General features: G+C 42.0%; 1 protein-coding gene across 4 annotated transcripts in view; it reads right to left on the bottom strand.

Moving 5' to 3' along the window:
- TMEM45B (transmembrane protein 45B) overlaps positions 1–13,889 on the bottom strand; it is a 28,426-nt gene that overhangs the window by 12,306 nt on the left and 2,231 nt on the right. Inside the window, exon 1 of one of the 4 annotated variants that reach the window (XM_040255865.1) lies at positions 8,015–8,038. The exons of 2 other annotated variants lie outside the window; for them this stretch is intronic. The gene's annotated coding sequence lies outside the window, so the exon portion shown is untranslated. Of the gene's footprint in view, positions 1–2,053; positions 2,357–8,014; positions 8,039–13,889 lie in introns of those variants that run through there. One more of the 4 variants, XM_040255864.1, reaches the window with a different exon arrangement.

Genomic DNA, 13,889 nt, shown 5'->3' with positions numbered 1-13,889 from the left:
CCTTCTCCTCCTGCCCCCAATCCCTCCCAGCATCAGGGTCTTTTCCAATGAGTCAACTCTTCACATGAGGTGGCCAAAGTTTCAGCTTTAGCATCATTCCTTCCAAAGAAATCCCAGGGCTGATCTCCTTCAGAATGGACTGGTTGGATGTCCTTGCAGTCCAAGGGACTCTCAAGAGTCTTCTTCAACACCACAATTCAAAAGCATCAATTCTTTGGTGCTCAGCCTTCTTCACAGTCCAACTCTCACATCCATACATGACCACAGGAAAACCATAGCCTTGACTAGACAGACCTTAGTCAGCAAAGTAATGTCTCTGCTTTTCAACATGCTATCTAGGTTGGTCATAACTTTTCTTCCAAGGAGTAAGTGTCTTTTAATTTCATGGCTGCAGTCACCATCTACAGTGATTCTGGAGCCCCCCCAAATAAAGTCTGACACTGTTCCCACTGTTTCCCCATCTATTTCCCATGAAGTGATGGGACTGGATGCCATGATCTTCATTTTCTGAATGTTGAGCTTTAGGCCAACTTTTTCACTCTCTTCTTTCACTTTCATCAAGAGGCTTTTTAGCTCCTCTTCACTTTCTGCCATAAGGGTGGTGTCATCTGCATATCTGAGGTGATTGATATTTCTCCCAGCAACCTTGATTCCAGCTTGTGTTTCTTCCAGTCCAGCATTTCTCATGATGTACTCTGCATAGAAGTTAAATAAGCAGGGTGACAATATACAGCCTTGACATACTCCTTTTCCTATTTGGAACCAGTCCGTTGTTCCATGTCCAGTTCTAATTGTTGCTTCCTGACCTGCATACAGATTTCTCAAGAGGCAGGTCAGGTGGTCTGGTATTCCCATCTCTTTCAGAATTTTCCAGTTTATAGTAATCCACAAGTCTTGAAATTGTCTCTATTGGCAATGGAAAAAAACAGTCTACTCAAAAGTCAAAGACCTTGGCTGAGTCCCCTAAACTCAACTGAATCTCGGTACGCCTCCTTCTAAAAAGGGACCTTAACGTCTACCTCACAGGGATCTTGTGAGGATGAACCGAAAATGTCTAGGAGCTAACTAGAACAAGTGTGTAATAAGTGTCACTTTTGTCTCTTCCATGGTCCTCTAATTCCCATTCCCACATTCAATGAGGGAAAAACCTAGTCCTCTCTCTTAGAACCAAGGCTACTGTCCTTTGCTTTGAGTGGCTGAGCCAGAGGTGGGGAAGTCACTGTGAACCTTCGTGTCACCTTGGAGATGGCAGTGGCTGGGTGTTTTTTTTTTTTTTAATGGGAACAGGGAATGTGTTTGGTCAGTCGGGAATAGGTTATGGGAAGAATATAGCGTATTCTTTTACTGCAGAGCATGGTTTTTATACTTTCTGAATCTGTCCTTCCCTGGAGAAACACTCATGATTTCTGGTCTGCGTTTACTTTGGAATAAAACCAACAGTGCCTGACTCAGTTTTCTTCTACTTTGTTCACACCACTCCCTGTTTAGCCACTCCTGTGAGCTTCTTAAGTAATAGAGTGGAGAAGAATCACAGGGTGTGGTGGTGAAAGTTCCAACAGGCTAATGGGGTTGTGGCTTAGTCCTGAACTTCAGGCAAGGTGTATCCCTACTCTGTGCTAGCCTAAGAGACCTCCAGCACCTCTGAAGTCCATCACTTGTCTTCAGAACTTGACAGTTACTATACCTTTGTTATTTTCTCTGTGAGATGGGTTCTTAGAACAGCATGGTCAAAAGGAGTAATACCAGAATGAGTCTGAAGCTTGTTCTGGCATGAATTCATTATGATATGGAACAAAATTACCCCGAACAAGAGCTCAGTTAGGGACTTCCCTAGTGGTCTGGTGGTTAAGAATCTGCCTTCCAGTGCAGAGGACATGGATTCTATCCCTGGTAAGGGAACTAAGATCCTACATGCATGAACAACTAAGCCTGTGAGCCTCAGCTGCTGAGCCTGCATGCTCTGGAGCCCAAGTGCCATAACTAGAGAAGCTCATTTGCCACAATGAAGAACCAGTACAGCTAAAAGTAACAACAACAAAATGAGCTCAGTTACCTCCCAGCTCCATTTGATTCCTCAACAAAAGATGATCTCATTCCTCCTTTTTTTTTTCTCCTTGACATGCACCTATGAAATACAAGACTTGATGCATAAGAAAAGATCCCTACTAGCAAGGGGTCTATAATCTAGCAGGGAACTAGATACTTGTGAAAAGTTGAACGTCATGAGGTATACTGACAGTGATTGCTTGGGGACATAGAGTAACTCTCAACAGAGAGTTTGAGAAGCCTCCACAGAAGGGCTGGCATTGGAGCTGGATGTTTCTTGATTGTCTCTCAAACTGTCATGAAAATCAGGTGGTACTGGAATCTTGTCTTAAGGACTGAAGAACAAACCTGGGCTAAGTCCCACTATTTCTGAAGCTCTAATAAAGAACTTTAGCCTCTGAGTCAGAAGACCTGGGTCCAAATTTTGCTGTGAACTTACTGCACGATCTTGAGTAAGATAGATAAGCTCTTAGGATCAGAATTTCTTTCTTTGATAAGAAATGTAATATTTCCTGCTGCTACCGAGTCCAAGCGTGTTTTGCTCACTACATGACAGGCCAATGAATTGGAGACAAGGTGTTGAGGCAAGGACTACGACTTTATTTGGAGAGCCAGGAGACTGAGAAGATGCAGACTATTGTCTCAAAATAACCATCTTATCCGGGTTTGGATGCTAGGCTCTTTTATAGATCAGAGATGGGGGGAGGTGAGGAAACAAAGTAAAAAGACCATTAATCTTGCAACTACCTCCTAAATGGTAAGACTCAGGCAGAGAATGTGACAATTTCTCCCTTTCTGCCATCTATGGTGGACAGAGTCCTGAACAAAGGCACCTTTAACAGGCAGAGGGGCAGGATTCTCTGAGGCAGGCCATTCTGCATGACTATGATCACAAAAGCAATGAAAAGCAGGTCAAATAAACAGTTCCAACCTGCAGGTAGAATTGATTTTTCCCTGTAACAATTTCCCACTGTCCAAGTTCATTCAAAGTCTTTTGGGAAAGGGGGCAATGACTCTTCTAATTGCTATGTCAGATGGATCTTTTACAGAGTGTCCACCACCAGCGCCAGTGTCCCAAATGTTGAAACGTGTCTTCCTCTGTTCCCCTTGAAAGTCCCTACTTTATTCCTATAGACTTGGAAATATTGAACTTCAAACCCAGGAGGCAGCATTTTAAGTTAAAGAATTGTGCTTTTCTAGGTATGGGAAGATGCAAGAGTCAGGGCTCATTAAAATCGTTTCCTTGATAGTGTGTCAGCCATCTGGGGCCTGCGGTCCTGTATTCCTCAGGGTTCACCATAGGGAGTGGCTTCAGTCTGATGATCGCCAGATGGCAGGTATTCTGCCTCCTCGGGGCTTGCTGGCCCATGTTGGAGGGCTGCAACTGCTGATTGCACTTCTCAGGTCTTCCCCTCTTGGTTAGGAATTTGACCAATATTTGGGAGACATTTCATGATCAACTTTTATCCCATGGTGCTGGAAGACTCATTCCAGTTCAAGCAAAAATTCTTGCTATGCCCATTGCTAAATTTTGGACCAGGCCCCATCAATAACGAAAGATTCTCTGGATTCTAATTATAATCCAGAAGACATTTTCCCTTGCTGCTTCTTCCCATACCTAGAATCACACTATTACAATTATTTTATGTTATAAAAATGATCTATTTTCTCATCATGTTTAGCCATAGGCGTTTTGTTGGAGACCTGATTACACTTTGATTACTGTCAGAAACAACAATCTTATACATTAGACAGGATGTAAGTAATACAGCTAATAACATTGACAGTGACATAGTGCATAGGGAGACATGGTGCACACCAAAGAACAAATTCAAACAGTGATCAGTATAACTAATTATAATCCAGTTGCAATAATTGAGCAACCAAAGAAACCATAATTGATTTAATGAGCTGTTTGCAGTTTCATTGTACTGGCCACACATGCTTTTGCATGGCTTAATCTTTGAGACAAGCATATGTTACTGGCAGGATCAACCAGGTAGGGGGAAAAAAAGGTAAATGTTTCAGTTCTGCTCACAAAAGGTAAAATTTACCAAGTTACTGTAAGTCATAATTAGTTTAAGGAGAAGGTTTTTCTTACACCTGGAAAATATAGATTTGAACCAGTAATTTTTAGATGGAAACCACAAAAATTATGACAGTATTTACCAGTTCACTCAGTCCTATCCTAGGTAACTAATCCTTTTTGTTAACAGCTTTCTGAAGCCATCAGGTTTCCCATTAGAATTCTTCAATTTCTTACTCAGTTCAGCACTATGGTCAGAAAGTCAGAAACTTGTATTTATGCAAAAGTTTTTGCAAAGGCATCACAGTGAAACCATAACTGTCTATAATAACAAAAGACTTAAGAACTCATGTTTAAGCCTGATGACAGTGCAGTTGGCAAAGAACCCAGTTACTGTTGTGACATGCAACTGTTTCAGATAACTAGAATTATGATTGATAATATATTACCAGGACATATCAGAATTCCACATAGTATGTAGAATCCCTGTACCATTTACCACACTATATAACCTAAGAAGATGTATTACTCATTTGACAATACTTCCCATGTAATTTAATATACTAAGTGAACCCAGTTAGTTTAATATCTCCCTTTGGGGTGTTTCAGGGACTCTTTGAAGCATCCTAAAGTTAGCTAGAGGTCAAAAGAAATTTATTATAACTTGACTGGGGAAGTTTTGTCAAAAGAAACTTTAAAAAATTTAAAACACAATGGGTCATAGGTCATTGTGAAACAATAGTTATTTACTTAGCCAAAGTAACAAAGAGTTCAAAGGCAAATACAGAGCAAATCATGTAAAAGTAAAGAACTTAAAATTTGTTATAAATATAGTTCAACATCATCAGAAAACTTGTACCATGAGCAAGATTCTTTCCTCAGTGTCACTTTCCACAAACCTTTGTGTAGCCATCACTTGTTTTGCTCATCATTAGAGGTAACTTAGTCACCTCTATCAAGATTGCCGGGAGAAATATCAATCACCTCAGATATGCAGATGACACCACTCTAATGGCAGAAAGTGAAGAGGAACTAAAAAGCCTCTTGATGAAAGTGAAAGTGGAGAGTGAAAAAGTTGGCTTAAAGCTCAACATTCAGAAAATGAAGATCATGGCATCCAGTCCCATCACTTCATGGGAAATAGATGGGAAACAGTGGAAAGAGTGTCAGACTTTATTTTTGGGGGCTCCAAAATCACTGCAGATGGTGACTACAGCCATGAAATTAAAAGACGCTTACTCCTTGGAAGAAAAGTTATGACCAACCTAGATAGTATATTCAAAAGCAGAGACATTACTTTGCCAACAAAGGTCCGTCTAGTCAAGGCTATGGTTTTTTCAGTGGTCATGTATGGATGTGAGAGTTGGACTGTGAGGAAGGCTGAGCGCCGAAGAATTGATGCTTTTGAATTGTGGTGTTGGACAAGACTCTTGAGAGTCCCTTGGACTGCAAGGAGATCCAACCAGTCCATTCTGAAGGAAATCAGCCCTGGGATTTCTTTGGAAGGACTGATGCTGAAGCTGAAACTCCAGTACTTTGGCCACCTCATGCGAAGAGTTGACTCATTGGAAAAGACCCTGATGCTGGGAGGGATTGGGGGCAGGAGGAGAAGGGGACGACCGAGGATGAGATGGCTGGATGGCATCAGTGACTCGATGGACATGAGTCTGAGTGAACTCCAGGAGTTGGTGATGGACAGGGAGACCTGGCGTGCTGCAATTCATGGGGTCACAAAGAGTCGGACATGCCTGAGTGACTGAACTGAACTGAACTGAGTCACCTCTAAGTCAGACTTACCTCCTTTTTACTTAATAAAATGCAATTCTATTCTATATGCCTTCTTTACTGAAAACACACATCCTACTTTCCTTCAGCAAACATGAGCTGACCTTTATATTAGCATTCTGTAGATTGGTGAGCATAAATACCAGTGATAATTTCTAAAAGTATTTGCTTTCTTAGAGAACATCTCAAGATGGCACCAAACATTCATTAATAGTCAAAAATATCTTTAGTTTTTGTAAAAGGAAGCCTGTGTTCAGTAATGTTTCAGTATCTTACTTATTTTACCTGGGAGTGACCTAGCTTTTCAATAAACTTCCATCACCACATAGAAACACACAAATAGAGAGGCCTCACTTCTTCTTTCAAGATTTCAGCCCTGAGTCAGGTACAGCAATGTAAAACCGATTGGTTTACAAAAGAGGTTGTATTAAAATTGGGTTACTGCCACATGGAACAAGTCAAGCTCACCTGGTTAGACAGCTGAATTTTTGCAGGAAGAGAATTTAGGATTTCTAATTACCTTGGACAAGCCATCTTCTAAATTACTTTACCCTCTCTAAAACTGGCATCTTAAAAGACAACGGAGAGGAGGGTTCCTGAGAAGACCAAATGGGACATTTACAGCTCAAAGATGTAGGCAGGTTTCTCCTAGGATGACTAGGTTTCCCCTTTGTTTAATACCAAAGGGTAAAGAGGTGAAGGTAAGAGGAAAGACAGGCTGAATAGCCTGCCTTATGGTTCTGCCAGGAAAGTGGTGGCTAGGGGTGGGCTCAGTGTTTTACTTGAACCAGTATGTGCCAGATGGTACATGGAAATCTTGCTGTGGGGGAAGACACCCTGCCAGTAGCTTGGTCTGTTCTGTGACCCCCCCTTATCCTGTCATGAGAGCTTTCAAGTAGCAGATGCCCTAATGGCTTTTAAGGCCTGACCCATGCCCACACAGTTTTAATTGTCCTGTTGCTCAGCTTAAAGGAGAAAGAGGAGAGGAGAGTCCTCACTCAACTGGGGACACAGTGGGCTGTGGGACCTTTGGAACGTGCCAGAGAGTAAGCCTGGCTCAGAGTTCCTCAATTGCTTCCATAGCCACTTGCCTGTTTGCAGAGGGTTTGAGGAGAAAGAAATGAGAAGCAGGGGGTGGGTGGGGGTGGGGTGGGGTGGGACACCTTAAAAGAAGCTCCAGCAGTTAGTACTAGATGTCTGCATGTTGCCAGAATAACCAGAATAAACCAAAACATAGCCAGCCAGAAAGCCACACTAATGTGACTTCCCAGTCCCATTAGACCTGTGGTCTTTGTCCAAAATGCCTTGTAAAGGGAGTTTTCCTTCACAGGCAGAGCTCCCCAAGCTGGAGCTGAAGCTCTCCATTGTCAAATTACCTGGGGCTCCTATAGGGGAAATCAGAATTGAGAAATGGAATACTTCCTGCCATGTAGTAAACAAGAATTTCACAATCATCAGTGAATCTGGCTCTCCAGTGTAAGCTTCTGAGCCCTCAGGGCATTCAGGAAGGAGGAGAATACCTGCGGGATCTCATAATCATCAGCTGCAGCCACTCCCTACGGTGAGCATGGAGGAACTCAGGTGTAAAAACACAGGACCCTGGCCCCAGATAGCTGAGATGCATATGAAAGGAATAATTTCAGTGAGCCCAGACTCTTACATCTTCCCATACATAGAAAAGCACTAAATTCCTTAACTTGGGCTATCTGGTTTTCTTTAATCCACAGAATACTTTTAATGTTCAGACTACCTCCCTTTTGTTGCAAGCTTCTATTTAACCTGGCTTCTTCACTCACTTCTTGGAGCAGTTCTCTTGAGGGTCACTTGGATGCTGTTTCCTGGGCTTGAAGTCCTAAAAATTCCCACTGAATAAAATGTAACTCTCAACTTTTCGGTTATGACTGTTTTTTAAGTCAACAGAATTGGATGCCTCATGACTGAGGGAGCCCCTTTGTTCGTTATCAGTATTTCTCTCTTTTGCAAAATGCTTCTAACTGTGAGACTGTATAGTTGTGAGCCATTCAAGGGCCATTGCTCTTCTGATCTTAATGTATCTAACATATGCCCCAAAGAGTTTTGCTTCAGGATAGATGAAATATTTCCCATTTTTATAAGTTTGATAGTACCAAAACACAAAAGATGTAGGCAAATTCTTACATAAATGGCACAAAGTCCCGTACTGATGCACAGATGAACCAATTTCCAACTCAGATAAATAAATTTACCCTGAAAAACAAATGAACAAACTCCAAGTAGGCCACCTATCCCAACAAGAACTAGTTCCCCAAAGAACAGGTTCCAGTGAATTGGCTCCCAGCTCAAATAAACCTTACCCTACAAAACAAATGGACCAGTTCCAGTTGAGGAACTGTCCAAGAACAATTCCCCTCTCCCACAGGGTGGAAGGAAAAAGTGAAATTCTTAGTCACTCAGTCATGTCTGACTTTTTGTAACGCCATGGACTGTAACCCACCAGGTTCCTCTGTCCATGGAATTCTCCAGGCAAGATTAGTAGAATGGGTTGCCATTTCCTTCTCCAGGAGATATTCCCTGAGCACAGAGGAAACTACCTGTCGTTTGATGCAAAACTCCTATATATCCCAGTTTCTCCCTGGCGGTTTCTCAGAGCCATCTGAAATGCTGTCTCTCAGCCTGTGGTCCTCATTTTGTCCCAAATAAAACTTAACTTGAAACTCTCACATTGTGTGTGTGTGTGTGTGTGTGTGTGTGTGTTTCCAACAGTTACATGGGTATAGTTTGGAAGAGGTAATTTCCATGGCTCTTGCTAGTTCTAAAATCCGCTTGTGAAGCAAAAAATTGAAAAGGAACTGTAACTGAGGACCCTATGGGACCTTTCCCCAGATCCTCTGCTTTAGTTCCTTTATGAATGCATTGAAAGGACTGATGTTGAAGCTGAAGCTGAAATTCTTTGGCCATCAGATGCGAACAGACTCATTGGAAAAGGCCCTGATGCTGGAAAAGATTGAAGGCAGGAGGAGAAGGGGATGACAGATGATGAGATCGTTGGATGGCATCACCAACTCAATGGGATGTGAGTTTGAGCAAGCTCTGAGACTTGGTGATGGACAGGGAAGCCTGGTGTGCTGCAGTCCATGGGGTCACAAAGAGTCGGACACGACTGAGAGCCTGAACTGAAGTACCCAGATAACAGTATTTGATGCACATTTCCTGAGTTGTTTCGCAGATGTACAAATCTCCCCTTCTCTAGCAAGTGGATGATGTTAACTACTTGATGACCAAGAGCATATAGCCACAGACCTCCTGGAGCCTAAGGACTGATAAGGTTAACTCCTGTGACATCACCCTATTGCCTCACCATCAGCCAGTCAGAGAATTGTACACCTTTACTCTGCAAGTCACACCCCCACCCCCACATGCCCAACCTGCCCTTTAAAGATGCTTTGCTGAAACTCTTTGGGGACTTCAGGCTTTTTAGGTCTTGAGCCACCTCATCTCCTTATGTGGCCTAGTGATAAACCTTTCTCTGCTCCAAACTCTGACATTTCAGTTTGTTTGGCTCACAGTGCTTTGGGCACAAAGAACTTACGTTAACAGAATTTGAGCAGGTTGAGTCATGGTGAAGGAAGATGACAGCTTACGGATGTCATCAACAGGGGGCCAGTTACCAGTTGCCACTTCAACATACTTAGAGTAAAAGGGGGATATCTGGACTTGAAGATGGGTTATTTTTCAAGCAACAAGGAAAGAAAAGTTTAACATATTTCCCTTCACTTTCAGTGAAGTTGTCCAGCACTTCCTCAGTGAACAAGATGCCTGCCCAGCCTCCAGCTTCACCAGTGGCCCTTCTTGCTCTGGCAAGCTCTTCCTCCCATTTCCCATAGACAGGTTTTGAAAACACTTAGCTTCCCTCAAACTTGAGTTCAGCCAACTCCAGATAAACCTGTTCTCATTCTGTTAACACTGAGGGAATGTTTCCTGCCATGTCAGCTGTGAAAGATGTCACAGTCATTGGCGATCACAGACCTCCAAGGTAAGCTGGTGAACCCGCAGGAAACTCAGGAAGGAGGGCCAACCAGGAGCTTCCAGGATAAGAAGGAGTGGGGGCTGGCTGAGTCAGAGATATTTCCAAGAAAAAAAAAAAAAATCAAACTGGCTACTTACTTGATGTTGGTTAACTCTACTGAGATTTTACCACCTTGTCAAAAGTTAGGCTAGAAGTACCAGGTTGATCAAAAAGTTCACTCAGTTTTTTCCATGATACAGAAAAACACACATGAACTTTTTGGCGAGCTCAATAGTAATGCGTATTCAAAACCTAAGCGTTTGAAGAAGATGCAGCAATGACTAACTCTGATGGACAGAGAAAAAGGTATACAAAAGGAGGTGTAAAAAATCTTGGTTTATCACATGTCTGAGTTGTGAATATTTACATAGGCATAAAATTGTAAACCCTAAATATTACTATATCAGAAAATATTAGAATATAACTATATAGAGACCATGCAAGAAAGGGAAGAGAATGTGAGGTAGAATTATGAGGGTTTAAGAGAGCTAAAACCTCATCCTTCCTATGACTGATTCATGTTGAGGTTTGACAGAAAACAACAAAATTCTGTAAAGCAATTATCCTCCAATTAAAAAATAAATTAAAAAACCCCTCATCCTTCAAGGTATAACGTCAGCAGATATTATCTAGAATGGTGGATGAAAAAAAGAGCCAATATTTGCATGTTATTTGGGAATATGATAGTAAATATAAGAAAAACATAGCAAAAAGCATTGAAAGTGGTTGCTTCAGGAGAGATAGCTTAGTACTGACTCCACAAAAAACTTGTAGAACTTAACAGATTTTTGTGTATGTGTGTGCATGCTCATATCCAACTCTGCAACCGCATGGACTGTAGCCCACCACACTCCTCTGTCCATGGCATTTTCCAGGCAAGAATATTGGAGTGGGTTGCCACTTCCCTCTCCAGGGAATCTTCCTGACCCGAGGATTAATCCACATCTCTTGTGCCTCCTGCATGGGCAGGCAGATTCTTTAAAACTAAGTTTGTAGGGCCTTCTCTTTTTATCCTCATGCTCTGATATTTCAGGGTGTTGTAAGCTGATGTTGGGCTTTTTTTTGTTTGCTTTGGTCATTGTTTTCAGTACTTTAAAAATCTTTTCAATCTAAAAATCATACTTTTCAGTTGTGGGTGGTTTTTTTCTGTTATATAATTCCTACTATTCTTTCTGAAACTTATATTAATCACTTAGATGTTGGATCTCTTGATCCGAATTCTAATTTTCCTATCTTTTCTATTTTATTTGTTTTGACCAAATGGGGAATTAAAAAAAAAAAAGTGATAGCCTCAAGAAGAGTGAGACAAAAAGCTGTTGGAATAAAATGAAGCAGCCTTTACCAAACTTTTTCAAGTTGCAGTCCTGTGACCACCTGCATTCAAATTACCTGCAGGGCCATTTATAGTTCAAATTCAGAGACCTGTCCCAGACCTAGATAATCAGCATTTCTCAGGGCCAGACTTGGAACCTACAATTTCAAAAAGTTCCCTAGATCCACTGTCTTATTAGTTAACCAAACAATAAAAAGTAAATAAAATGAAAAACAACAGCAGATGTAGAAAACAGAGTCAGTGACCCATAAAACAGACTGTGGCAGACGCTGCTATTTGCTTTACCAGATATTCTTTCTTCCTTAGTCACAGGATCCTTATTTTGCTCTATTGGCAACACATCCAACTAAAGCACTAGATTTTCTCAGGCTCCTTACAGTTTGGGGTGGTTGTGTGGTGTAATTTTTATAACAGTGAGATGTAAGGGGTCTACTGGGTGGAGCTTCCTGGGAAGATCTTAATGTTACAGTAAGTTCCGTATATATGAGCAAGTTCCGTTCTGAGTCTGTTTTGTCTGTTTTTTTTTTTGGCTGCGTTGGGTCTTCAGTGCTGCGTTCAGGCTTTTCTCTAGTTGTGGCAAGCAGGGGCTACCCTCTAGCTGGGGTGTGCAGATTTCTTGTGGAGCATGGCTCAAATGCTCTAGAGGTGTGGCTCATGGGCTTAGTTGCTCCATGGTTTGTGGGACCTTGCCATATCAGGCATCGAACTGGTATCTTGCTAGGCAGATTCTTAACCACTGGATCACCAGGGAAGCCCTGAGAGTGTGTTTGTAAGTCCAGTTTGTTTGTAAATCCAACAAAGTTAGCCTAGGTACCCAGTACAATTGGCTTTATAGTACTGTACTGTAATAGGTTTATAATACTTTTCACACAAATAATGTATAAAAAACATACACAAAAATGATGAAAATATTTTTAGTCCTATAGTACACGAGAGTTGGTATGAGCTCCAGGAGCTGGTGATAGACAGGGAAGCCTGACATGCTGCAGTCCATGGAGTCACAGAGAACAGACACGACTGAGTGACTGAACGGAACTGAACAGTACCTTGAAATGTACAGTAGTACAGTACAACAGCAGGCACACAGGGGCTGGTATTGCATGAACAGGCAAGAAGAGTTACTGGCTGGAGGAAGGAGAGGGGGTTGAGATGGTTGACCTGAAGGATCATCAGCAACAGGGTGGAGGGCAGGGGGCAGTTTCCCTCACACGTGATGGTGATAGAATTCATGTTCACATCTTCACAACTGAAGGTTCATAACAGGAGACTGATTATAGTATAAAGAAGGGACAGACTCAAGCGGTACAGGCCTTCTGCCCTTCTTTCTGTTAAGCACAGAAGAGCTGCCTGTCCTCAAGTGAGGATGAAAGCATGATAAGAGTGGAATGAGCCGACTCTAGCTCTGGACTTTGTACCTCCGGACATCTGGTGCCGAGAACAAACTCCTTACTTGCTGAGCCCCCATAGCAGGGTCTTCTGTGACTTGTAGCTACACAAAGTCCTCATGAGATTTCATACTTATTCAAAAGTGTGTTTGATATACTGTATATCAAACACTTTTTTTTTTGAGGGCTTTCGGCAGTGTGATAGGAATAACACAATAGGACTGATAAGCCAGATTCTTTCCCTCATGTAGTGTAGAATACAGTTAAAGTAGAAGAATCTACAGGTATCTGAGTCCAGGATTCAGAGGGGCTATGGTTTGCTGTCACAGACCCTAAAGCAACAGAGTCAATGGAAATAAACCACTCAATTTATGTAGGTAGGAAATTTTCAGGAGACCATATGTCAGAAATAGCAACTGTCTGGACACTGGGAGACCTAGGTTTTCTCTGTAATTCATTAGCAAAGTACATTTGGGGAAGCTTCATGGGGTGTTTGGTTAATTTTCCCTGAATCCACTTTTCTTCTTTGAAAACAAGAAGATTGGTGATCACATTGAACAAAGATGGCTATGAAATGTATCCGAAAAAGTGTTTCTATATTTAGACTCTAAGAGTTCAAGTCAGAATATATTAAACAAAACACAAACCACTCCCCTAATCTAAATTAAACAAATTAAGCAACAAAGAACACAAGGCAAGGAGTTGTGGTGTCATAGAGGGATTTCTGGCTTGAGATCTGGCTTTGCCATATAGGCCTGGGACAGAAACTATCTTTACATCTCAGTTTCCTCATTTACGAAATAGGGCTGTAACTCTGACCTCCCTGGTGACTCAGCAGTAAGGAACCCGCCTGCCAATGGAGGAAATGTGGGTTCAATCCCTGGATGGGGAATATCCCCTGGAAAGGAAATAGCAACCTACTCCAGTATTCTTGCCTGGGAAATCCCATGGATAGAGGAGCCTGGCGAGCTACAGTCCATAGAGTCACAAAAGATCTGGACACAACTTAGTGACTAAACAGCAACAACAACACTCTGACCTCACAATGCTGCTTATTAAGGAAAGTGCCCAGTACTCTGCAAAACCCCATTAGGATTGGATACCAGGAAGATATGGATAATGGCTTAGACATCTGAATCCTGCCAGGGGAATACATGAGCGTGCTTTGATGTTTGCCGTTTAATTCTTCACACAAGGTGGATAGAGCTTTCGAGTGTCCTTCTTCTCTCTGTCGTGTACCTTGAAACCCATTTTATTTTTATGTAGGTG

The sequence above is a fragment of the Oryx dammah genome, unplaced genomic scaffold, assembly GCF_014754425.2.
Source record: "Oryx dammah isolate SB20612 unplaced genomic scaffold, SCBI_Odam_1.1 HiC_scaffold_15, whole genome shotgun sequence".
Classification (NCBI taxonomy): Eukaryota; Metazoa; Chordata; class Mammalia; order Artiodactyla; family Bovidae; genus Oryx; species Oryx dammah.
This window is presented reverse-complemented; position numbering and strand designations above follow the sequence as displayed.